The following is a 26,500-nucleotide window of genomic DNA, read 5'->3' as shown; positions in this document are numbered from 1 at the left end:
ATTCTAGATTTTTAATTAAAACCGGGGGGTGCTCTTTCAGTTTTGGTGTTTTGTTGTTCATGAAATGTCTGTAAATAAGAGGATCAGGCTCTTCTGCAGAACTGTTGAAAAAATTATAAACATACAAAGCCTTATTCAACCTCCTCTGAGGTGTGTCCTGGGTGCCTCCCCCTTTCTGCTGATCTAAAAATGCATTTCAGAGTTTGATGTGTTCTTTCTACCATTCCCTGACTCGTGGGAGAGTAGGGAATACCAAATGTATGGTGAACACCCCAGTCATTTAAAAATGCGGCCAATTCTTGTGAAGCAGATGAGGGACCATTATCAGTTTTGATTTCTTGAGGGACACCTAATGAGGCAAGCGCTTGTGAAAAATGCTGGCAAATATGCTTAGCTGTTTCTCCTGTATGTACAGATGCAAAAACTGCTTTTGAAAATGTATCAATAGAGACAGATATTTTTAAATTTCCCAAAAGAAGGGTACTTTGTGGCATCTGTTTGCCACTTCTGTAAACTTTCCAACCCCCGTGGGTTGGTTGCTCCTGTAGAAGGGATAGATTGGACAAGCTGGCAGTCGGAGCAAGCACGTACAATGGCTTGTGCTTACTCTAGGGAGATGTGAAAATCTTGTTTGAGTGCCTGTGCATTTTGGTAAAAAAAAGGCATGACTCAATTTAGCTTGTTCAGTAATGTTAGGCAAGGTAGCTGCAGGAAGCACTGAAGTGGAATATTCAATGTCTGCTGCAACCCTTTCCCCAGACTCTGCTAATGCCAATGCATCAGCATGTGCATTTCCTTCTGCCATAAATCCTGGGAGACCAGAATGAGCTCTGATCTGAGAAACAAAATTTGATAAAGACAGGTAAGCCAAAGACACAACTTGTCATTGTTAACATCCTTTAAAACAGACCCTTCAATTCTCTTAAAACATTAGCAACATATGCTGAATCAGTGACTAGGTTAAAAGGTTCTGGAAAGAGCTGAAATGTTCTTACAACTGCTGCCAATTCAACAATCTGAGGAGAACCTTCAACTTTTTGAACATCTTGTTCCCAGGCTTTAGTATCTTTATTTTGCCATGTAACTACTGCCTTGTGTGTTTGTCCTGACCCATCAGTGAAAAGAGTAACTGCATCTAAACGTTCTTCACTGATCAGGGGTTTTTCTTTGTAGCATAATTTAGCTTTGATCAATTTGCGTGCTGGATAATGAATGGAACAAACACCTGGAAAATCTAACAAGGCATACAGCAAATCTTCTGACTTTTGCATGGCCCATTGAAAGTAGGTTTTAATCATAGGTAAATAGATGATTGCAAATTCGCGACCTGCTATAGAAAGAAGCCTAGCTCTGCCATTGATAATAATTCAAGATATCATCTCTAAAGATGTGAAGATTGTCTTTGGTGCCCTGCAAGAAAGAAAAATCCATTTGATTATTAACAAAGGATCTTTCTGAGAGGAGTCCTCTTGGAAAATGAGGCCATACAGTCTCAGCATTTCTCCTAAAACTGCAAGGAAAAAAGGTTTATCTGGAACATAGCGATGTGTTTGTCTATTTTGCAGAGCATCATAATTGTCTCTAAAGCCTTGCAGACTTCAGGAGTAAGAGATCTGGAGGATGATTTTTTGGCTCCCTCTGTGGTTCTTGCTGCTGGTGGCGACCTGCCTGGCAATGACATGCAGGTCCCGCTGTATTGAATTTGCAGGGACCCCTGTGGCAGGGAGGAATGATGCATCTGACTCCATCTTATCAGAAGGCTAATTAATTACTTTATTATACTATATTATTCTATACTATATTACATTACATCTAAACTGAATCTGGCAAGCACTCAACTCTGCACACAACTGCACAGAATCTTGTGACTGTTGGCCAACAGTCCCGATTCACACACACACACTTGGCCCTGATAGGCCAAGGAAACAAAACACCATCACTTTGGGTAAACAATCTCCATATTGCATTCTACTTTTGCACAAACACAGGCACAGCAAATAAGATAAGAATTGTTTTTCCTTTCTCTGAGGTTCAGAGAATGTGAAACCCAGAAATATTCTTGGGAAGAATTGTGCCTTGCTTTTCTCTGTGAAGAGAAATGTGGCTACATCTCACCCCTCTTCCTATAATAAAAAGAAAAGGAGACTGCGTTTGCAGTTCTTCTGCTGGGCCCCTGCAGAAGAGAGAAAAAACACATCTCGAGAAGTTTATCTGTTACCAATCAAAACCTCAATCAAGTGCTGATGTAGAATGATCAAGGAGATTCCTTACCTGTAGAATATCAACTTCTATTATATCATTGAAACAAGGTTTACAATATCAGAAACCCAAACAACCATGCAGAGAAAGTTCATTGTTTGATGTCCAAATAGCTGAGTTTCAGGAGAAGGTCCACTGGCTGGAGATCTTGCTCTTTGACATCCCTGAAGGTCCTTCCTGGTTCTGAAACAGACCTGCAGAATCCTGAAACAGAGAACTGCTAAAGAAAGTCACCATCAACTATTTAGAAATCCATTGAGTTATCAAACAATATTGAGAAAATTCCTGGAATGCCCTGGCCACAGCCCTTAATTGAACCACTTGGGCCGAGGGTGACTCGTGGCTTTCCAGTACTTTGAGCTGGTAGCTCATTCCACCTTTTTTAAAGACCAGCAGCAGCAGAGGCTTTTTGGACCCTGCACCACTGGGCGGGGCAGAATCCCTGGCCCCGATGGGGGGGGCCAAAGCACCCAAACCTGGCGGTGGGTGGGCCAGGGGCCAGGCCCAGGTGGGAGGGCCGAGAGCCCCAGACCTGGCCTACGGGGTGGGGTCTTTTGTTTTGCGGAGAAAAGAAGAAACCTCACAACTTCGTAAAAGTTGTAAAGCCCGGTATGCTTTATTGCGGCGCGCGCGGGCCGGACGCAAGCCTCCCCAATAGGCAAGCGTACCTCTGAAGACCTCGGGTCTTCTTTTATCCCCCTTCCAAATGCATTAACATATTCATTCCGCGTGACATTTAGCACCAGTTCTTCTTTATCAGAGGAATTCCTAGGTCTGGGGCAGATCGACCTTGCAGTAATTTCTGTTTTTCTTTCTCTGTCTCCTTGCTGTCTCTGGAATGCGGCTTTTCCTTCAGCTTTGGCCCTACAGACCTCTCACCTCTTCCAGGCACTTCACCTAATTCAAAATGGATCCCCACTCTGTCTCATTCCCCCCTTTCCTAGGAAATAAGTAAATTCTTTTACTTAAGGAAAACCCCCGCGACAATAAGTGTCTTTTAATGCTTCACCATGTACGTTTGACAAAGAGGTTAGTACAGCTATTCGCTGTAGCATTCTACAGTTCCAAATTAACAATGTAATAGATAATCCTAAACTTATCCCAACTAATATTAGTAAAACTACAATGGGGTGACACAACTTATTAAAGATTCCATTCGCAGTTGGTGACCACCCAAAGATCACATCCCACCAGTGATGATCCATATTCTGTTTTATTCTTTGTAGAACCCTGGTTATCTCCTTTGTATCGTGTTGGACAGTAATTAAGGTTTTCTTTCCACTTTCATGGATTTCCTTCAGGATTTCCAATAAGTCTTGGTGCTCAATTAATTGTTTCACTAATGTAAGGTTCATCCCAATAGGGGTAGGTGGTAGTCTGTGATACATCGTGTAATTAGCTTTAATTAGCTGGTGGGATGTCACTGGGGCCAAGTACGAAAAATCACACCCGATAATCTTAACAAAATTACAAATACAGAAGTTAGAATGATTTTTACTAGACAGAATAACATCATTGCTATCAATATTTACTGCAGCACAGGCAGTCCTCAGACACACACACCCTTTTCCAGTATATATGAGCACAGTTTTCTGGTCAGTGACTGGATGGACTTCGAAGTGACAAATACTCTGTTCAGTGTCCAAACACAGATCCTGAGCATTAATAGTATTGCTTTCACAAATGAATCCCATCTGTTCTCTAGTAATGCAGGATTCTAAGTTTACTGTCTGCCACTTGCCATTCATCTTTCGTGCCCACACTCTATGTTCTGAAGGATAGAGTATTGTTTTTTCATGGTTTAATCCTAGGGCGATGATGGGATGGATAACATAAACAGTGGCATTACGTATGGTAAGCACAAAGGCAGTTGCCACATTAGAAACAGGATCATAGGTGAAATTCACCATAGTCCACCAGGACTGAAACTTCCTTTCAAAATCAATTGCATTATCCCACACAACCTTCCGAATTTCAGCTGGAAAATTACCTTCACCCCCTTCCCGTATGATCAGAGCTGCTGTTGCCTGCATCCATAACTGTGCTTGTATACAACTGAAAGCTAAAGACACATTATCTTGAACTGTACCAAGTGCTTCTACTATCAGCTTGTGGTCTTGGTCCCCGGCCGTTTCCCATTTTGACAGAACTTTTGAAATCTGCCACTGGCTAGTTCCTAATGCCAATAGAGATGACTGCAAGGGTTGCTTCAATTTTGTTAGGCTACCTGCTGCAGTGGCCAGTCTATTCATCAGTATTTCCGAATCAATTCCATTTAAAACTCCTAATCCTGTCCCTAATATGCCAGTTAGATCCCTTCTTGTTCTGCTCCTGAGGTATGCCTGTTTTTGTAACCATGTTGTCCAGCCCCCAAATGAAGTTTTTAGGAAGGAGGAGCAGGCTGGTTGGATTTTTGAGATGTTAATTTGCATTATCAACTCCACACGTTTGAGAGACCATTCTGGATTGAATAATAGTTGTTGCTCACCCACATTCCTTACTATATAGGGGCCTACCCCATACACCTCAGGTTCAAGTTTGGGTTGAGTCTGAACTATTTGAGTCTTGGTGTGGGCTGTATAGGGTTCTGCTGTGGTAAAAGGTGTAGTATCTATTTTGAATTTAAATGAAAGCCCGATATCTTCCTGTGCCCAAAGGCAAGTTATTTCTACAGGCTGTATTAAGGTGAAATTGCACCAGCAGTCTGATTCATTTGGGCTATCACAGATTTCCTGGCGTTCATGTACACCAGGAGAGGTTGAGACACTAATTTCATTTGGTCTCTCATAAGCTGTCCCATTTATCATCCGGCACCCTACCTTGATTTCTTCTCCTCTGATCCCTTGAAGTGTCCACAGCTTCCGTTCCTGCCATTCCTGCTCCCCATATACCTGATCTCCATGAATTACCACAGTGGATAGGTTTAAATCCTTTATCTCAGAAGGTTTTCCCATGGATCCAGTATACTGATTAAATGCCTGGGACCAAGGCCATTCAGCATTGCTCTGAATAAAGGTACTTTCAAGTTCTAAAACTTCAGTTATGATTACACACAAAACAATTCTACAAACTAAAATATGAGCTACTCCCGACCGCAATATACTCATTTTGCCCGAGTAAGTTTTAGTCTCAGTTCATTGTCTCCTGGCGTCACTCCTCAAGGGGTTTCTGGGCCTTCTTCACCCGAGAGTGATGAATCCAGGCGTTCTGCTCCTTGATTTTGATTGCGGTGAAGGTAGTGAGAAGCACTTGGAATGGTCCTTCCCACTGTGGTTCCAAGGTCTTTTCTGTAAGAGACTTAACACATACATAATCTCCAGGTTGTATGTTATGTACTGGCCCATCTAACTCCCGGCTCCGAGTTCCAGCCACATGTTTCTCAATTTCCTTGAGCTGTTTGTTTAAGGCCACCATGTAGGTGGCTAGTGTTACCTCTCCAATATGGGTGGACACTCCCTTTTGTATTCCATATGGTCTTCCATGGAGTATTTCAAAAGGGCTTAACTTTTCTTTAGCTCGAGGTTTCGTTCGAATTCGCAATAGTGCTATTGGAAGAGCTTGGGGCCAAGGTAGATTAGCTTCCTGCCCCAGTCTTATGATTTGCTGTTTAATCAAATGATTCATCTTCTCCACCTGGCCACTTGATTGGGGGCAGTATGGGGTGTGAAGTTCCCAAACTATGCCCAGGTGGCTACTAATCTGTTGCACTATTTTGGAAATGAAATGTGATCCTCTATCTGAGGATATTGTGGCTGGAACTCCGAAGCGTGGTATTATTTCTTGTAATAATACTCTGGTCACCTCTCTAGCTTTGACAGTTCTGGTGGGGAACGCTTCTGGCCACCCTGAAAATGTGTCTGTCAATACCAGCAAATATCGATACCCCCCTTTCCTTGGGAGTTCTGAAAAGTCAATTTCCCACTGTTGTCCAGGCCCATGGCCTCTCCCAATCTGACCGAGTTTCGGTCTGGGGCTATTTTGGGGGTTAGTCTGGAGGCAAAGATCACACTGTCGGGTCACCTGAGTAATAGTGGCATATAAATTCCTAGCAACAATTCTTTCAATCAGGTAGGTGTATAGGGCATCTATTCCCCAGTGCGTTTTCTGGTGTTCCTCCCTTACTAGTGACCACAATAGATGGGAAGGGATTACCAGTTTCTTTTCAATGGTAGCCCACCCTTCTTGGTTATACGTCCCTTTTTGATCTTCGATTAATTTCCTATCTCTCTTGTTGTATTCTGGCTTACCTTCAAGGGAGATTTGTCCATCTGGAATAAGGACTCCTTCAGTAGCTACCTCACCCTTTGCTGCTTCTTTTGCCTCTCTATCCCCCAGCTCATTTCCTTCTTCCAATTCTGAGCTCACTTTTTGCTGTGCCTTAATATGCATAATTGCTACCTTTTCAGGCAGCTGAACTGCTTCCAGCAGCTGGATTATCTCTTGTGCATGTTTGATGTTCTTTCCCTGTGAGGTAAGCAGTCCCCTCTCCTTCCAGATGGCCCCATGTGCATGTACAACTCCGAATGCGTACCTCGAGTCTGTGTAGATGCTTATTCTCCTCCCTTTTGCCCTTTCCAAGGCACGGGTCAGGGCAATTATCTCAGCCTTCTGTGCGGAGGTACCTGTTGGTAAGGGTCCAGACTCGATTACCTCTCTGCAGGTGGTCACTGCATACCCAGCATGTCGCTTCCCATTGGTAACATAGCTGCTCCCGTCAGTGAACCAGGTCTCTGCATCATCCAGAGGGGTATCCTTTAAGTCTGGGCGACTGGAGTAGGTAGCTTCAATGGTCTCCAGGCAATCATGGTGTACTGCTTCTCCTTGGTTTCCACTGAGAAAGGAAGCTGGGTTGACAATATTAGTCACCATGATCTCTACATCATCTTGCTCTACCATTATGGCCTGGTATTTCAGAAATCTCTGTGGCGAAAGCCAGTGGCCACCCTTTACTTCCAGTACTGCAGATACAGTGTGGGACACCAGCACAGTCAATTTTTGTCCCAGGGTAAACTTGCGTGCCTCTTGAATGTTCAGCACAACTGCTGCTACAGCTCTGAGGCAACCTGGCCATCCTTTGGCTGTTGCATCTAGTTGTTTAGAGAGGTAAGCAACTGCCCTCCGGTATGGACCCAAGTCCTGAGCCAGTATTCCCAGGGCAATTCCCTGTTTCTCATGGGAAAATAGGAAGAATGGTTTACTCACATCTGGAAGTCCCAAAGCTGGAGCTGACATGAGGGCATTCTTCAGCTGGTGAAAGGCCCGTGTTGCTTCTTTTTTCCACTGGAGATCTCTGCTTCCATCGGCAATCAGGGCATAGAGGGGTCTGACAAGCAGTCCATAGTTATAAACCCACAGCCGGCACCATCCTGCCATGCCTAAGAAGGTTTGGAGCTCTTTTATGGTCTGGGGTTTTGGGGTTTGGCATATGGCTTCCTTGCGAGCCTGCCCTAAAGTCCGTTGCCCAGCACTCACCTCATACCCCAGGTAGATAACTTTCTGTTTCACTACCTGTGCCTTTTTTTTGATACTCTGTATCCTTGGAGTCCTAGGAAATTCAAAAGGCTTACCGTCCAGGCCACACATGCTTCCCTCGTCTGAGTGGCCACTAGAAGGTCGTCCACATACTGCAAAAGCCTTCCTTCTTCCTGTGGAGCTTCCCAGGACTCCAGATCCTTTGCAAGTTGCTCCCCGAACAAAGCGGGGGAATTTTTCCAGCCTTGGGGTAGTCTGGTCTATGTGAACTGGGTTTTGCGCCCACTCTTAGGGCTTTCCCATTCAAATGCAAAAATTTTTTGGCTGGCTTCATGGATGGGGAGGCAAAAGAAGGCATCCTTTAAATCTAAAACAGTAAACCAGGTTAGCTCAGGTGTTAGGCAAGTTAATAAAGTGTATGGATTGGCTACCACCGGATACAGATCTTCTGTTATTTTATTGACAGCCCTCAAATCCTGTACTATCCGGTATGACCCATCAGATTTCCGAACAGGTAAGATGGGAGTATTGAAATCAGATTGGCATTCTTTCAGTAATCCTAACCACAGAAAATTTTCAATTATTGGGCTGATTCCTTCCCTATCCTCTTTCTTTAGGGGGTACTGCTTGATTCTCACTGGTTGCGCCCCCTCCTTGAGTTTGATTACTATGGGAGAGGCATTTTTCGCCCTCCCTGGCACATCAGAGGCCCACACCCCAGGAAATACCTGACCTAGTATTTCTTCATCAATTTCTTCCTTAATGCCAATAGCTGTCAGAGTTAAACTTAATAACTCTATGTACTTTTGATCATTTACCTCCAGAGTAATTTCCCCATTTTTGAATGTAATGGTTGCTTGTAATTGTTCCAATAAACCTCTCCCTAAGAGTGCTCTTGGTGAATTAGGCATGTACAAGAATTTATGAATACCCCATTGTTTTCCAAATTTATACCTCAAAGGTTTACAAAAATATGCCCTTTCAGACTGGCCAGTTGCCCCCTGCACTACAACATAATCATTTTCCACAGGTACTAAAGCCTTATTTAAAACTGAATATGTAGCTCCTGTGTCAACCAAAAATTCCACCCTTTTCCCTTCTTCCCCCAGCCTCATTGTTATAACCAGTGGATCCGCTGGGGTAGAATCCCCCGGTCCTCCTCAGTTGTCTTGTACGTGTGCAGCCATCTGCTGGTCACTCCTTCTTCGTTCTGGGCATTGGCCTTTCCAGTGACCAATTCTTTTGCAGATTGCACACTGGTTCCTGCCCAGCCGAGGTGGTCCCTGTCTCGGCGGTCCCTGGTTGTATTTCCTCTGCCTTTCCTCCTGTACCACTGCCACCAACCTTTTCATTCCTTGTTTATATCCTTCCTCCCGGTTACTAAATACTCTCCAGGCTTCCTCTAACAAGGCTTCGAGATTGCTCCCATCTGGTCCCCGAATTTTCTGAAGTTTACGCCTGATATCTCCAGCAGACTGCCCCAAAAATGAATTAACTAGTTGATTTATCTCTATCTCAGACTCTGGATCTAATGATGTATGACGACGCATAGCATCCCTTAAACGCTCTAGAAATTCAGATGGAGTCTCAGAAGGCCCCTGCTTAAGGGAATATAAGGCAGACCAGTTTATGGTTTATGGAATAGCTCTTTCTACCCCTGTTGCTATCCACTCTTGATACTCTGTTAATTTCTTTACCTCTGCCGACACATTAGGATCCCATTCTGGGTCTTGGAGGGGGAAATGTTCTTTTACATCCAGCTGTGTGGCCTTACAGTAATCCTCTGCCAAATTCCCTGCTGTCTTTAAGATCAGCTGTTTCTCAGTTTCAGTGAAAGCATCTAGTAGTAGCTGGATGTCAGCCCAGTCTGGATTGTGTTGTTTGATAACATATCGTAGGCGTTTGGCAGTGAGTATTGGGTGAACACGATAATTCCTCGCAATCCTTTCCCATGCTTCTAAATCAAGGGTGGTAAATGGCACTTTGATCATTAATTTGGCCCCTTCTGGTCCCACTGCCTGTCGCAGAGGGGCCTGTAGCACTACTTGCCTCCTAGTTCTAGATGCAACTGGACTCCCACGGGTAGGGTGGGTTCTAGTAGATGTGCCCTCCCCACCTGAGTCCTCCTCCTTTTTGGGGAAGTTCCCTTCCTCCTCATCCTCAGTTTCAGCCTCAACCTCCTCAGCCTCCCCCCCTCGGGGAGGAGCTGGAGGAGCTTTCACCCACTCAAATGTGTCCCGTTCTTGCTCCTCAGAACGATAGACTTTATCTGATCTCATACACCATTGTCCTATACTGCATGCCGAACAACAGTGTTTGATTTGCCCTCTCTTTGCCTTGTTATCTTTTTCAAGGGCCAAGACCAGTGGGTCTGAGGGTGGTTTAATCCCACAGTCCTTTTGCCACTCTTGGTGATTCCTTAAAACAAAAAACATATCAGCATATGAGACCTCATCCCATTTACCTTCCCATCTTAAAAACAACATTAACTGCAGTAAAGTATTATAGTCTAGGGTTCCAGTGGGTGGCCACCTTGCTCTGTCCCCTAACCTGTACAAGGGCCACCAGCGTGTGCAATACTGGATTAGATCCTTTTTATTCTCAGAGCCCCCCCGGCTAGTGACTTCCTTCCAGTGGGCCAAGATGCACCCTAAGGGGCTGGCCCGTGGAACTTCCTTGCTCTGGTTAGTTCCCATTATTTCCTTCTTGCCCTCTCTCGCTTCCACCCAAACCTCTTTTCACAGGACTTCACAGTAGCTTCCCAGTCCTCCTCCCACACACTCCAAGTGGCAGGTACCAGATGCGATTTCCCACACAAAAGCTTTAAGATCTTAGACTCTGAATCAGTTCGATGAGAAACCTCTAACCTACACTTGGGGCAAGTGCCCCGCCGCCTGCTGGAACAGCAATACCAGCGTTTCCCACAAACTATGCACTGTAATAATACCCACGCAGCATGCCAGCCCCTTGATGCACCAAAGGCTACTCGAAATTTCCCGCAAAGGCAAGCTATTCCATTTATTACAGGGAGCTCTAAATCCTCTACGGCAAGCTGTTCCCAGTCTAGACTTACAAGAGTGCCAGCTGAAGTCCGGTAGAGCCCCTCTAAATGAACTCTTTCGTCTCCCCTATCTATCCAATAATTCACCGGATTCACAAACTCCCAGGGGTCGAGTCCAAACCACTGAGGCAGAGGAACCCCTCGGGTTCGTCTAGCCACGGTGAGAGCGTGCACAACCTACACCACAATTTACCACCTTTATTCAACAAACATCCTCACCCACACTTTTCTACAGTTTACTCTGTTTTCTCTGTCGGGCGCTCCCCCCCCGCGCAGCCTGCTTCGGCCGGCGTTTACTCAGCCTCTCCAGCGGCGGGTAGGGCTTCCCCCCCCCGCGCAGTAGAGCACTATGGATCTACTCTCTTTTATACAACATACACTTCATACACTTGCACAATTGCAAATACAGCACGCTGATCACTCAATGCAACATACAGCAACACAGTGTCCGGACACCACTCACACACACAGGCAAAGAAAACATAAAACATACGCGGGTTCAGCTCTGCCCCATCAGAACAATGAACCCCAATACATGCATACACGGGTTCACCCAGCCCACCCCCAGAGCTGCTGGCGGTTCCGCTCTATCAGAACGATGAACCCCGTCTCTAATACAGCTTTCAGCTGCTCTATCAGCTGAACCCAGACGTCTCTGGGTGATTTACTCTCTTGCTCTCCTTCCTCCCCCCTGGGGGCCCCTCAGTACGTACTGTATCCTCCTCCGCAGGCCAGCAGGTCCTTGTCTGTCCCAGCAGGAGGCAAGCCAAGACGAGCGGAGCCCCACCAGGAAAATCCTGGGGCGCACCTAGGAGTCCGTCGGTCCCCCCCCCTGCCCCTGCGGGGACAGAGATGGAGACGGAAAGTATCTCCTTCTCCTGCCTGGCTCGCCAAGAATGTTTTGCGGAGAAAAGAAGAAACCTCACAACTTTGTAAAAGTTGTAAAGCCCGGTATGCTTTATTGCGGCGCGCGCGGGCCGGACGCAAGCCTCCCCAATAGGCAAGCGTACCTCTGAAGACCTCGGGTCTTCTTTTATCCCCCTTCCAAATGCATATGCATACAGTTTCACAATAAGTTCATACATATTCATTCCGCGTGACATTTAGCACCAGTTCTTCTTTATCAGAGGAATTCCTAGGTCTGGGGCAGATCGACCTTGCGGTAATTTCTGTTTTTCTTTCTCTGTCTCCTTGCTGTCTCTGGAATGCGGCTTTTCCTTCAGCTTTGGCCCTACAGACCTCTCACCTCTTCCAGGCACTTCACCTAATTCAAAATGGATCCCCACTCCGTCTCACTTTCTTCTCACAGCCCGCCCCCACCATGCTGCAAGTGTCTCGGCAACAGGAGTGGCCAAACGCCTTCTCCGTCTCCCCCCAGAACCACCGGTGCATGCCGCTGGCTGGGAAGGAGAATTTTTTTCAGGAATGTGAATCCTCATGACGGATTTCGCGTCCCCACTTGCCCAGGACAAACAAGTGCCGTCCGCTACCTGCTACGCCGTTCTCCCCCGCAATACAAATGAATGTCGCCCAGCCCTCTGATCAGTGGCACCACCCCCATTCCCTCCAGGCTTGGGACCGGAAACCACCTCCCCCGTGCTGCTGGCGCGCGCGGAGGGAGTCAGGTGCCTCAAACTCCAGCGAGAACCCCCCCAACCAAACGAAAGTCGGTCCGCGAAAAATGCCATATCCCAGAAAAACACCTAGTTTCAAAGTGTTCAGCCGGTAGGCGCCTGCAAACAGCTGTCGAGCTGCACCTCCCCTGGGGGACAGGCTGGCGTCTCCTTCCGCCGTCCCAGCCGTTGCCTCAGGGGAAGACAGCTTGGGACAGTCCGAACTCGGAGGAGGGGGGCTCCGAGCCAGTCACAGGCTCCGACGTAAACGCTGATGCAGAGGACGAAGCCTCTGAAGGCGGCGGGACCACCGCCAGGCGCGGCGGGGGCACGTCCCACACCGGCGCGGCCTCTGTTGCTGTGGGAAGGGGTGGCGGGCTGGTCGCAGGCGCCGCAGCAGCCGCCGCCGGAGGTGGGGCCGCGGGCGGCACACGGGGCAGCTCTGTGGGCTGGTCACCGTCCTCAGCGTCACAGCAGGCATGCTGAACGGGAACCAGGCCGGCGGGAGGCGGTGGGGGTGATTGGGGATCGTCCCCAGCTTCAACATTCCCCTCTGGCACGGCGGGCGAGGGCAGGGCCGCCGTGGCCTGAGCCCATGACGGGCTGTGCTGGAGGCGGGGCGGCGGGCAGCGCCGGCGCAGTCTGTGCTGCTGCTGGAGCGTTGCCTAGCAACTCGGGGACAGGCTCTCGTTGCTCCAGCTGCTGTCGATTGTGTTGCCTAGCAACCCGGGCAAAGCAGCAAGGGGCGGTGTTGTGGGCGGCTCTCTCAGCCCTGGGAGGGGTGGAGGAGGCGGCTCCTTTTGCACATGCTCCAGAGGGCCAGAAAAAAACTGCTCTGCCGGCACCTTGGGCAAAGCCATCCGCCCCGCTCTGTGCGGGGGGGCAAGCCAGCGGCAGGGACTGTCCTTGAACAGACTTCTCTCCCACTGGCTGTGGTGGGGGGGAGTTGGTGGCCCCCGCGCGGGGGGAGGCGTCCCCCCACGTCCCTGACGGAGGCCCCCTTGGAGTCAGAAATGCTCTTCAAGGGAACGTCCTCCCCTCTCACAAATTTGGAAAGCAGCTCCCAGATCAGCAGCTGCCAGTGGACTTCCCCAGTCCGTTGGAAGTGCCTCATAAGATAAACACCCAGGGCATTCCATGCTCAGGGGTCCCAGGAGGAATTCATGCCCATGGGGAACTCACAGACTCTTGCCCAGTCAAAAAACTTGTTCTTGCTGGGACACGAGAATTCCATGGTCACGAATCTTGAGCTCCCAGAATTCCAAAGTGAGTCTCTGTACCCATGTAAATTGAATGCTGAAGTCTACAGACATCTCTTCCCAAAGTCAAAGCCCATCCCAATGGGGCGGTGCTTGCCAGAAGAGTTTTCCCCACCCCTGCCTCTAAGGCCAGTGGGCCAAACACAGCCAGAAAAGACCAGGTCTCTGTCTTGGGAGATGCAGGAAAGGGTTAATACCTCTTCGGGGAAAGCAGGCGGCAGTGTCCAGGCTCGGGGTCCATGGGGTCTTACAGGCTGCTCCCGTCCATCCAACAAAGATCTCTGGACAAGCTTTCTGGGAAGATTTGGCAGATTCTTCTGTGCTCAGCCTCAGCCACGAACTCTGCCCAATTTCATGGTCTTGGTTCTTCAGTCCAGGCTACAGCCAACGTCGGGGTTCACCAGTTATAGTTTGCAGGGAATGCCCTGACGAAGGAAGGAATGATGCATCTGACTCCATCTTATCAGAAGGCTAATTAATTACTTTATTATACTATATTATTCTATACTATATTACACTATATTACATTACATCTAAACTGAATCTGGCAAGCACTCAACTCTGCACACAACTGCACAGAATCTTGTGACTGTTGGCCAACAGTCCCAACTCACACACACACTTGGCTCTGATAGGCCAAGGAAACAAAACACCATCACTTTGGGTAAACAATCTCCATATTGCATTCTACTTTTGCACAAACACAGGCACAGCAAATAAGATAAGAATTGTTTTTCCTTTCTCTGAGGTTCAGAGAATGTGAAACCCAGAAATATTCTTGGGAAGAATTGTGCCTTGCTTTTCTCTGTGAAGAGAAATGTGGCTACACCGCTGCCCCTGCAGAGTCAACTTCCAACCCCCATGCACCTTGGCCATGGAGCCCATTCCAGCCCTGCCATACACCCAAGGGTGGAAGCACAGCTCTACTATTTGTCATGGACTGATACAAACTGAACTGGAAAATGCCCCTGAACATCTACAATATATTGATAATGACATTGTGTGGGGCAATAAGGCAGAAGAAATATTTTAGAAAAGGAAGAAAATTCAGATTCTTGGGAAAACTGTCCTATGGTGACATTATGATGCTTGTGTCCCCATTCATGTGTTCTGTTTATGCTGGATATTATGTTCTGTGCCTTTAAGACTGGCTCTGAAGAGTGAAAGTTTTGTTTTGGTTTCTTATCAGCTACTCTGTCGCAGACATTTTTTCATAAAATCCTCTCTTTTAGGATTTGTCCTTTCTGGGAAGCTGGGGCCCCAGAAGAAAAATGTAAACAATAATTATCTGCTGATGTGGAATGCAATAGGTGCAGTGGTGATTGGTCTTCTGTGAGTGTTTGGATTTGCTGACCACTCACGGGAGAGTTTGTCCTTGCTTTCTGCTGGACACAGAACTTTGTTATGCATTCTTTCCTATTCTATTCTTAGCTTAGCAAGCCTCTGCAACTTCTCTCTTTATTCTTTTAGCATAGTAATAATGTATTATATATCATATATCAATAAATCTAGCCTTGTGATCATGAACCAAGATTCTCGTCCACTTCTCTCACCCTGAAGACCTTCATCAGGTCGCTGTAATACTACTCCCCCATGGCTGGCGGGATACAGAGACGGGGCAGTACATAGTGCTGCTTTTGCTTTTTTGCTTTTCGCTTTGATCTCTCTCTCTCTTGCTTCTGCTTTGCTTCTGCTTGCTCTTGCTTCTGCTTGCTCTTGCTTCTGCTCATTAGCTAGTTTAGCTAAACAGTCCAAATTTCTTCCTGGACTGTTTCTCCTTTCCCTTTTTTGGACCAACTTGAACCTGCTCCGGACTGGGACCTGGGAACACCACGAGTTTGCACCCTGTGGCTGCAGCAGCTGCCCCAGCGCCGGAGGGACTGATAACAGAGCGACCACCCCCAAGAGAGAGACTTTCTGAATTTGTCATCTTTTCAGAGCAGTGAAAGAGTGTTGTCATCCGTTATTGTTCGTTTTGTGTGCTGAGTGGGGGAGGTGCTGTGCCTGTTAAATAAACAGGTTCTTTCCACTTCTCTCTGAGGAATTCTTCCCGAACCAGTTGGCAGGAGGGGCCGTGTGGGTTTGCTTACTGGAGGGGCCCCCCTTTGGAGATTCTCTACCAAATTTGCCTTAAACCAGGACAAAAACTGAGTTTGCCAAAAAGAAAAGAAAGATCAAGGGACCTTCGGAATAAAATGGCAGGGTGGACGCTGTCATGTGCTTACAGAGGTGATTAACAAAATAGCAACTTTTCTCACCAGCTAACAAGAAGGAAACACAAGCTTTTCTAGGCCTTGTGGGGTTCTGGAGAATGCATGTTCCAGGTTTATAGCCAGCTTCTGAGCCCCCTCTGTCAAATGATCTGAAAGAAGAACCTCTTCAAGTGGGGTCTTGAGCAATAAAAGTTCTTTCATGAGAGAGAGAAAGGGGGAGAGAGAAGGGAGTGAGAAAGAAAGGAGGAGAGAGAGAATGGGAGAGAAGGGAGGAGAGAGAGAAGAGAGACAAAGAGGGATGAATGAGGAGAGGGAGAGCAAAGTGGAAGTAGAAAGAGGGAGAGAAAAGAGGAGAGAGCAGAAGACAGTCACCACCTGTGGATCTTACAGCATCCTCTGAGTTCTCCTTCACCCTGGACTTTGTTGTGGGGATCCCAGAGTCATTCTTCTGGGGGTACCAACTTTACACAGTCCAAGTTTTGGGTATCTATGGGGTGATCACAATGGCATGCCTAAAACTTGGGATGATATGTGTATTAGCAGTTGCTTCTGTCCAGATGCATTACCCAGTATGTGCTACCCAGATCTCACCTCTGCCCAGCCTGGAATTAGCACCTTCCTATCACAAATTCCTCCCCTCTGTGCTTATCTCAAGTTCCTGTTCCTGTGGCTTTTGGCAGGTTCTCTCTGTGGCCTTGACAGTGTTTGAGATGGGCAACTGTGCCTTTTAAGTCACAGAATCACAGAATCACAGAAATTCGAGGCTGGAAGAGACCTATAAGATCATCAAGTCCAACCCATGTTCTAACTATTCAACTAGATCATGGCAGCAAGTGCCACATCCAGTCTTTTTTTGAACTCCTCGAGGGATGATGACTCCACCACCTCACTGGGTAGATGATTCCAGTATCTGACCACTCTTTCTGTAAAATACTTCCTTCTTAATTCTAACTTGCATCTCCCTTGACGCAGCTTGAGACTGTGTCCTCTTGTTCTATCTGTTGTCGCCCGGAGAAAGAGACCGACCCCCAACTCACCACAGCCACCCTTCAGGAAGTTGTAGAGAGTGATGAGGTCGCCCCTGAGTCTCCTTTTCTCCAGGCTAAACAACTCCAGCTCCCTCAGTCGTTCTTCATATGGCTTGTGTTCCAAGCCCCTTACCAACCTCGTTGCCCTCCTCTGGACACGCTCAAGTATCTCAACGTCCCTCCTAAAGTGAGGGGCCCAGAACTGGATACAATACTCCAAGTGAGGCCTCACCAGTGCCAAGTACAGGGGAAGAATGACCTCCCTGCTCCTGCTGGCCATACCATTCTTGATACTGGCCAGGATGCCATTGGCCCTCTTGGCCACCTGGGCACACTGCTGGCTCATATTCAATCGACTGTCAACCAGCACCCCCAGGTCCCTTTCCATCTGAGCACTGTCCAGCCACACCGTCCCCAGCTTATATCGGTGCAGGGGGTTATTGTGGCCGAAGTGCAGTACTCGGCACTTGGACTTATTGAAGTTCATCCCGTTTGATTCTGCCCATGCATCCAACCGTTCCAAATCTTTCTGCAGAGCCCTACGTCCCTCTAGCAGATCTACACACGTTCCCAATTTAGTGTCATCAGCAAATTTACTAATAAAAGACTCTAAGCCCTCATCCATGTCGTCAATAAAAATATTGAACAGAACTGGCCCCAACACAGACCCCTGAGGGACACCACTGGTGACTGGTCGCCAGCTGGATGTGACACCATTCACCACCACTCTCTGGGCGCGGCCATCCAGCCAGTTCTGAACCCAGCAAAGGGTATTCCTATCCAGACCACGGCCTGCGAGTTTGTCTAGGAGTAAGCTATGGGAGACAGTGTCAAAGGCCTTACTGAAATCCAAGTAAACAACATCTACAGCCTTCCCTGCATCCACTAGCCGGGTTACCTGGTCATAAAAGGTGACCAGGTTAGTCAGACATGATCTACCCCTCCTAAATCCATGCTGGCTGGGTCTGATACCCTGGCCATCCTGCAAATTTTGCATGATGGCACATAATATAAACTGTTCCATTATTTTGCCGGTAATAGAGGTCAGGCTGACTGGTCTATAATTGCCAGGATCTTCCTTTGCACCTTTTTTGTGAATGGGTATCACATTGGCCAGCTTCCAGTCATCCGGAACCTCACCAGTGAGCCATGACTGTTGATAAATAATGGAGAGTGGCTTTGCAAATTCATTTGCCAGCTCTCTCATTACCCTGGGGTGGATCCCGTCTGGTCCCATAGATTTATGAATATCCAAGCATTTCAATAGTTCTATGACAGCCTCCTCTTGGATAATGTGGGGACCATTCTGCTCCCTAAAACCATCAACCAGCCCAGACGGGCGGGTGTCTTGAGGGCAAGTCATCTTCCCATTAAAAACTGAGGCAAAATAGGCATTAAACACTTCTGCCTTCTCCTCATCTGCAAATACTAACTTCCCACCTTTGTCCAATAAAGAACAGAGGCTGGTCTTACCTTTCTTCCTACCATTAATATATTTATAAAAACATTTTTTATTATCCTTAACAGTAGTCGCCATTCTGAGTTCAAACTGAGCTTTCGCCTCCCTAATTTTTTTTCTGCATACTCTAGCAGCCCTCTTGAATACTTCCTTTGAGACCTGACCCTTCTTCCAACGCTGATACATCCTCTTTTTATTCTTGAGTTCCTCCAAGACCTCCTTTCCCAGCCAGGCTGGACGTTTACCCCGTTGACTGATCTTTCGGGATACAGGGATGGTCTGTTCCTGCGCCCTCAAGATCTCTGTTTTGAAGTAAGCCCACCCTTCCTGAACTCCTTTGTTTTTAAGGGCTGCTTCCCAAGGGACGCTCTGAATAAGTCTCCTGAACAGGCCAAAGTCCGCCCTCCCGAAGTCCAGTGCAAGAGTTTTACTGGTGCTCTTCCTGACTTCACCAAGTATTGAGAACTCTATTATTTCATGATCACTCTGCCCCAAACGACCTCCAACCAGCACATCTCCCACCAGCCCATCTCTATTTGTAAATAGCAGATCTAACATAGTCCCTCCCCTGGTGGGTTCATCCACCAGCTGCAACAAAAAATTGTCCTCCATACATTCTAAGAATTTCCTGGACTGCCTCTTTACTGCTGTATTAAGTTCCCAGCAGATATCTGGTAGGTTGAAGTCACCCACAAGAACAAGGGTTGATGATCTTGAAACATTGCCTAACTGCTTATAAAATAAGTCATCTACTTCTTCATCCTGATCGGGTCGACGATAACAGACTCCCAATATGGTGTCGGCCTTGTTGGCCTTCCCCTTAATTCTTATCCATAGACATTCAACTCTTTCTTCCTTTGTTTCAATTTCGATGGCATCAAAAGTTTGCTTAATATAAAGGGCTACCCCACCTCCTCTTCTTCCTTTCCTGTCTCTTCTGAAAAGTTTATATCCATCCAGTGTAGTACTCCAGTTATGTGAGTCATCCCACCACGTTTCCGTGATGGCAACTGCATCATAACTTTGCAGTTGCACCATGGCCTCCAGCTCTTCTTGTTTATTGCCCAAACTGCGTGCATTGGTATACATGCACCTCATCTGGGCAACTGAGTTCACCCCTATCTTAGCCTTGCAATTCTTGGGCCTGTTTCCAGATAGCTCAGCTGGTTCCCCTTCCCCCTTCAAACTTAGTTTAAAGCTCTCTCAATGAGGTCTGCCAGTTTGTGAGCTAAAATCCTTTTGCCCTTAACAGAGAGGTGTACCCCATCTGGTTCCAGCAGAGAAGATGCTGTAAAAGTTTCGCCATGATCAAAGAATCCAAAATTTTGCCTGTAACACCAACCCTTAAGCCACTTGTTGATGATATGGATTTTTCTGTTTCTTTCATCATTTTCCTCCGCCACCAATGGGACTGAGCAGAACACTACCTGTGCTCCTGCCCTGTCAATTACCTGACCCAGTACCTTAAAGTCCTTTCTAATTGCCTTGACACTCCTCTTCTCAATCTCATCACTACCAGCCTGGAGTATCAGCAGTGGGTAATAATCAGAGGGCTGAATCAGCCCAGGAAGTCTCTCAGTGATATTTTGTACCCGGGCCCCAGGGAGGCAACAGACTTCCCTGTGGGATGGGTCTGGTCGACATATAGGGCCTTCAGTTCCCTTCAGGAGGGAATCACCTACTACGATTACCCTTCTTTTCTTCTTGGTGCTAGAGGTAGTGATTCATGTTGCAGGTGAATCATAATTGGGGGGTTCACTAGGCAGACAGTTCACTCCTAAATCATCTAGTTGTATCTCTAGATCCAGAATGTCATACCTATTCTGAAGTGGTACTTGGCTGGATGATGGGGGGGGAGGTCTTTTCATTTTTACCACCCCGCACAGGGACTTGTTTCCACTCCTCTTCATCCACCAATTGCCCTTCTGTTGCCTGAGAGTGGGAGGCATATAAGTCCTCAGTCTCTTGATTAGTTACCTCCCTTAAAGATGGTAGGGCTGAACTCCACCAGTCTATTTCCCTTTCACTTTCCCTAATACTCCTTAACCTTTCAACTTCCTCCCTAAGCTCAGCCACCAGTGAAAGGAGGTCATTCACTTGTTCACAGCGCAGGCAGGTTTCCTCCACAACACTCCCTGATGCCACCAATAAGCTCAAACACTCTGGGCACGGATGGGTCTGTACACTCACGTCCTTTTTGGAGGGCCCGACTTGGTCACTTATACCAGCCACAGCTTTTGACCGTGTAGAAACCATTATTAAAAAACACCTCAGAAACAACCAGACAGCAGGGGATTCAAAATCCAGAGGTTCGGGAATCCGGGGATTCAAGAAATCCGAGGGTTTAGAAATCCAAGGATTCCAAAATCCGGGGTTACAGGAATCCAGGGGTTCAAGAATGCGGAGATTTGGAAATTCAGGGATTTGGAAATCCGGGGTTTCAAAGTTCCAGGAATTCTCCAGCAGCAGGTCGGCGCCGCAGGGCTACTAAGGAGGTAACAGAGACTCTGCGAGGGATGCAGAATGCGGGGAAGGGAGGAGCAAAGCACATCTCCGCGGCCCAGCTCCGCGGCCCAGCTCCGCGGCCTAGCTCCGGGGCCCAGCTCCGCGGCACACCTCTGAGGCTCAGCTCCGCGGCACACCTCTGAGGCTCAGCTCCGCGGCACAGCTCCGAGCCTCAGCTCCGCGGCACAAAGTCCTTACACCACCCAGCACCATCAATGTAACCCCTAAGCTATATCTCCCAGTGCCAGATCCGGATGTCTCTTGAACACCTCCAGGGATGGTGACTCTTCCACTTCCCTGGGCAACCTATTCCAATGCCTGACCACCCTAACAGTGATTTTTTTTTTCTAATATCTAATCTGAATCTCCCCTGTCTCAGCTTAAGGCCATTTCCTCCGGTCCTCTCACTGCAGGTATGGCAGAAGAGACTGACTCCCACCTCACTACAACCTCCTTTCACATAATTGTAGAGAGAGGTTAGGTGCCCCTGAGCCTCCTCTTCTCTAGACTAAACAACCCCAGCTCCCTCAGTCATTGCTCATAAGACATGTTTTCTAGACCCTTCATGAGACTTGTTGCCCTTCTCTAGACATGCTTCAGCACCTCAATGTCCTTTTTGAAGTGAGGGGCCCAAAACTGAACGCAGTAATCAAGGTGCAGCCTCACAAGTGCCAAGTACAGGGGGATGATCACTGCCCTAGTCCTGATGCTTACACTATTTCTGATACAGGCCAGCATGCCATAGGCCTTCTTGGCCACACTGCTGGTTCATATTGACCCACGTGTCAACCAGCACCCTCTGGTCCCTTTCTGCCAAACAGCCCTCAAGCCACTCTTCCCTCAGCCTGTAGCGCTGCATGGGGTTCCTGTGACTCAGGTGCAGGACCCAGCACTTGGTCTTATTGAACTTCATGCAGTTGTCCTCCGCCCATTGATTGAGTCTATCCAGATGTCACTGCAGTCTTCCTATCCTTGAGCAGATCAGCACTCCCACCCGACTTGGTATTGTCTGCAAATTTACTGAGGATTCACTTGACCCCTTTGTCCAGATCATCAATAAACATGTTAAACAGGACCACCCCCAAAACTGAGCCCTGGGGAACACAGCTAGTGACTGGCCACCAACTGGATTTAGCTCCATATACCATAACTTTCTGGGCCTGTCCATCCAGCTGTTTTTTTACCCATCTAAGAGTCCACCCATGCAAGCCACAAGCAGCCAGTTTTTCTAAGAGGGTGCTGTGGGAGATGGTGTCAGATGCTTTATTGAACTCTAAATAGGCTACATCCGCAGCCTTTCCCTCATCTACTAAGTGGGTCACTTTGTCATAGAAGGTGTCTTAGTTTAAGACAATTTAAGGTGGATGCAAATGAGTTACCTCTTTAGTTTTAATGAATCCTTTCCCACCAATAAGAAGAAACTAATACAAGTAGATATAAGTGAAAAAATAAGTTTACTAAAAAATGAAACATCAGCAAGCAAAAAATAAGTTGTAGACACTAGTTACAAAGTTGCTGAAATCCTACAGACTCCCTGTGAACAGAGAAACCCAAAATGGCAAAGTGTCTCCTTCCCCAAGACGGTGCTCGCCACTTGTGTAGAGAGACAAAGGGAAAAGACAGTGGCAGCTCTCCCTCCAAGATGGCATGCTCTTCAGGTGCCTGTGTTGTCTGTGAGACAAAAGGGAGATGGCAGACTAACCCCACTCAGTGCACCCTTGCTCCTGGAAAAAAAAAAACCAAACAGGAAAGTCGGAGCTTATGAAGCAGTTTAGTGGAAGATGGGAATTGCTGATGTTTGTGAGGGTCAGTGTTACTGCTTCTTGCTGCCTGCCACCCACTGGACTTTGCTGGAGGTGGCACTGCTGTCTTGGGTCTCCACTTTCATAGGGGGGGGGAGAAAATGGACTCTCAGGCACTCATGCATGGCAGCCCAACCCCAGACCAGCTTAGACTTCGCACTGCTGACAGGTGTTGCAAATTTTACTCTGAAACAGTTTTTGATCATGAAATGCAGCTTCTTGAGTTGCTACTTTTGTGAGTCCAGTAACCTGCCTGAAACAACCCCCTCCAGATGCCAGAGAGAAACAGAAAATAAACCACAAAAGGGAGCCTTTGCCTTGAGCAAGAGCTACAAGGTGAAAGAGAGAGAGAGAGCTAAAATGGCAAGAGAGAGAGGACTCCCTGCATGCTCCAACTTTTAAAAGCCCCGGGCAACCCCTGCCCCACCATTGCATTGCAGGGTCTTAAAGAGACAGTCACAATTTTGGGCACAGATAGATATGGAATACAATAACATTTTGGGTTACTCAGGACAAAGGAGATCAGGTTGGTCAAGCAGAACCTTCCTTTTGTAAATCCATGTTGGCCAGGGCCTGATCCACTCATTGTCCTGCATGTGCCATGTAGTGGCACTCAGGATCATCCATAACTTTGCCTGGCACCAAAGTAAGGCTGACAGGCCTGTAGTTCCCTGGATCATCCCTCCAACTCTTCTTGTAGATGGACGTTACATTTACTAATTTCCAATTAGCTGGAACTTCTCTGGTTAACCAGGATTGCTGGTATATGATTGAGTGGTTTGGCAAGTTCTTTTGCCAGTTTCCTCATTACTCTGGGGTGGATCCCCTCTGGGCCCATAGACCTTTGGGTATCTAATTGGCATAGCAGGTCACTAACCATCTCCTCTTGGATTATGGGGCCTTCATCCAGCTCCTGATCTCTACCTTCCAGCTCAGGGAGCTGGTTATCCTGAGGACAACTTGTCTTGATATTAAAGACTGAGGCAAAGAAGCCATCAAATATCTCTGCCTTTTCTTCATACTGATGCACAGACAGATGACTCTTCAACTAATTAAAGTTGAAAAGAAGAGTATTTATTGCAGCACACTGGACACATGTGGAATCATTTCCAAATACATGTGCAAGGAGTCGCAGACTCCTACTCTCTATTTATGCAGAAAAGGTTTTACATATCCAAGTGGTTTCTAAGGACACATAATACATAATCATTACCTGCTCACTTTGTATTTTAATCAGCTGAAATAGACATTACTGCTGTGCAACTGTACTCCCTTAATTGGGTCTGTGGGATTTTGAAATAAGGGAGTGGGGGTATGGGAGGAAGAAAGCCATCTTCCTCATGGTGAACTCTTCACCCATGGCCAGTTGGCAGGACTTTTTGATCTGCTGGTCATGGTCCAAGCCTCTCCTAACTGTTTGATTATTCTTAAGGCAAGGTATTTCTATGGTCTCTGCTCCTTCACAATTGCTACATCTATCCCTGTCACTCCTAGCTTCTCTTTCCTAATGCATTTGTTACTCTTTAACTCAGGTACTTGATTCTTGCCACCTATATTACCAACTTAGCTCCTTAACTAATTTTAAAATCTTAACTAAAATATGCAATCTTCTACTATCTCAATTGTATTCCTAGCTGGCCCCTCGACTCATCTACAGTTTTCAATTATCCTAAATATATTTCCAGCTGACCCCTTGACTCAATACCCTGACACTACACTACACTACACTACACTACCCTCTGCATTCAATAAATGGAGATTCTCCTTGACCCTCCTTTTGCTGCAAATGTATTTATAGAAACTTTTTTTTGTCTTTAACTGCAGCGGTCAAATCAAGTTCTTGTTGGTCTTTTGTCCTTCTCATCTTTTCCCTATATATGTCCCTTGTGACATCCTTATAGTCCTTCCAAGTTACCTGTCTCTCCTTCCAGAGATGATAGATTTTTTTTCCCCTAAGTTCCAGCCTAAATTTTCTGTTTAACCAGGCTGGTCTTTCCCTGACAGCTTGTCTTTCTACACATGGGGAGAACCTGCTCCTGAATATTTAACAATTCCTTTTTAAAGCATATCTAGCCTTCCTGGACACCTTTGCGTTTCAGGACTGACTCCCCAGGTACTCTGTCAATAAATGTCCTAAACAGGCCAAAGACTGCCCACCAGAAGTCCAAGGTGGAATTTGGCAGACTTGTTAGGAACTGTCTGTGCTGAATACAATATTGTATGTAAGCCAATGAACTTTTTTAATAGCTTTGTTTCATCTATATTACACCTAAGCTTGTCAAATCAGGCTTTCCTATTACTGTTGTCTTTGAGGCCCTCTCTGAACTAGTTCCAAAGGTTTGGCATGTTTCCCTCCCAGCTGTTCTTGAATCTTAGGTGTATCAGAAAGAAAACTGGTATGAGAGGAAGGATTCTGTTCTTTCATCCATCAATTCATTGACCCTTTTCTCAAAGTTAGTATCAGTGGAGTGTAATGGGACAGTGTCTTCACAGGAGCTTCACCTGTGATGAACCAAAAAAAGCCCCACAAAAAACTCCAATCACACAAACAAATACTAATTTGCTATACAAGGTACAGATCTTTAATCTGCAGACTTCAACCTGTTTTCTCAGGCAAATTTTACACAAGCAGCCATGAGCAATGTTAATACATTGGCATTTGCCCATTTGTTGTGAGAAAATAGGATTCTCTAAATCTAGTGGTCATTTCTTACTTCTCTAACTCTTGTTTTGATAGCTTGGTGTAGCTCTCAAAGCAAATTCTGCACCTCTTTTCTACCCCCCTGGCAAAATTAGTAAGTCAAGGTAGTAAGTCCTGTAAATGTTAGGCTGGTATAAAGGTGTTTGTGTCCCTGTGCTAAGTAACTTCTCCAGTTCAAGTGAAAACCTGATCATATTTTTTGTTGCGTTTTTCTTGTTTAGTCTTTCAGTGAAAATGTGAGTTAAAACAAATGTCAGGTTCATATCTATAGGGAAGATTTTGCATAACAATTCTATAATTTGAAAACTTTAATCTCCTACTTTAAAACAGATAAATGGGGTACTGTCATGGTTTACTAAAATTATTTTTTTGTTTCAGTCACAGCTCCAGCACTACAAATGCCTCAGAAAATGTAGGGGTAGACAGATTAAATGTAAGAAATGCTTGTGATTATAGGATGCAGGAAAAAAACCAAATGGAGGTGATTGCCTTGAATGTGGAGTTGGCAAACTTCTTAGTGGCTGTAGATCCTAAAAGATATGAAAGATTCAGTAGAAATGTTAGTGGCTCAATGTAATATTTCACAAATAAGCAAGTTGAATGTCCAACACCATTCTGTAATGATTTCTGTATAATGTGGGCTTTGACAAGCGTTATGCTATTTGCATTTCAGGTTTTATTTGCCATTTCTCTAGTGCTACCACTTCAGATAAAGAGAAGGCTATCAACTGAACTTGGTGCTTTTTAAGCTCCTTTACAGTTCTGCTTTCTGAGACTGAAGAAGAAGAAAATTATATTTAGCAACTTCTGTATAGAGTTTCTGGTACTTCATATGTATCTTTGAAGTGGTTCTGATGATGTGCCATTCACAAACCTGGGAATTGTGTAGAAGAACAGTAATTGGCATGGCCCAGTGCTGGGGAATGTCCTAGCTGCTTTCTAGCATAAATGATCACGTTCCAGGGCATGGGAATATTTCCAGACAAGACTTAACTTATGAGTACAGATGTTAATCCTTGATTCTCCTAAATTCTTTATGGAATAAGGAATAGAAAGGACTCTTCACAAGGGGTTTTGGATGCTTTGGATGTAGGTTTAGGAGATAATGCATCCTATTTATTTTGGGAC

The 26,500-nt window shown here is 46.5% G+C and overlaps 1 protein-coding gene across 2 annotated transcripts in view; it reads left to right on the top strand.

The window, feature by feature from the left end:
* Positions 1 to 26,500, top strand: part of LOC132086215 (mothers against decapentaplegic homolog 2-like) — a 108,684-nt gene that overhangs the window by 38,803 nt on the left and 43,381 nt on the right. The window lies entirely within an intron of this gene.

Source organism: Ammospiza nelsoni, chromosome W (assembly GCF_027579445.1).
Source record: "Ammospiza nelsoni isolate bAmmNel1 chromosome W, bAmmNel1.pri, whole genome shotgun sequence".
NCBI classification, from domain to species: Eukaryota; Metazoa; Chordata; class Aves; order Passeriformes; family Passerellidae; genus Ammospiza; species Ammospiza nelsoni.
This window is presented reverse-complemented; position numbering and strand designations above follow the sequence as displayed.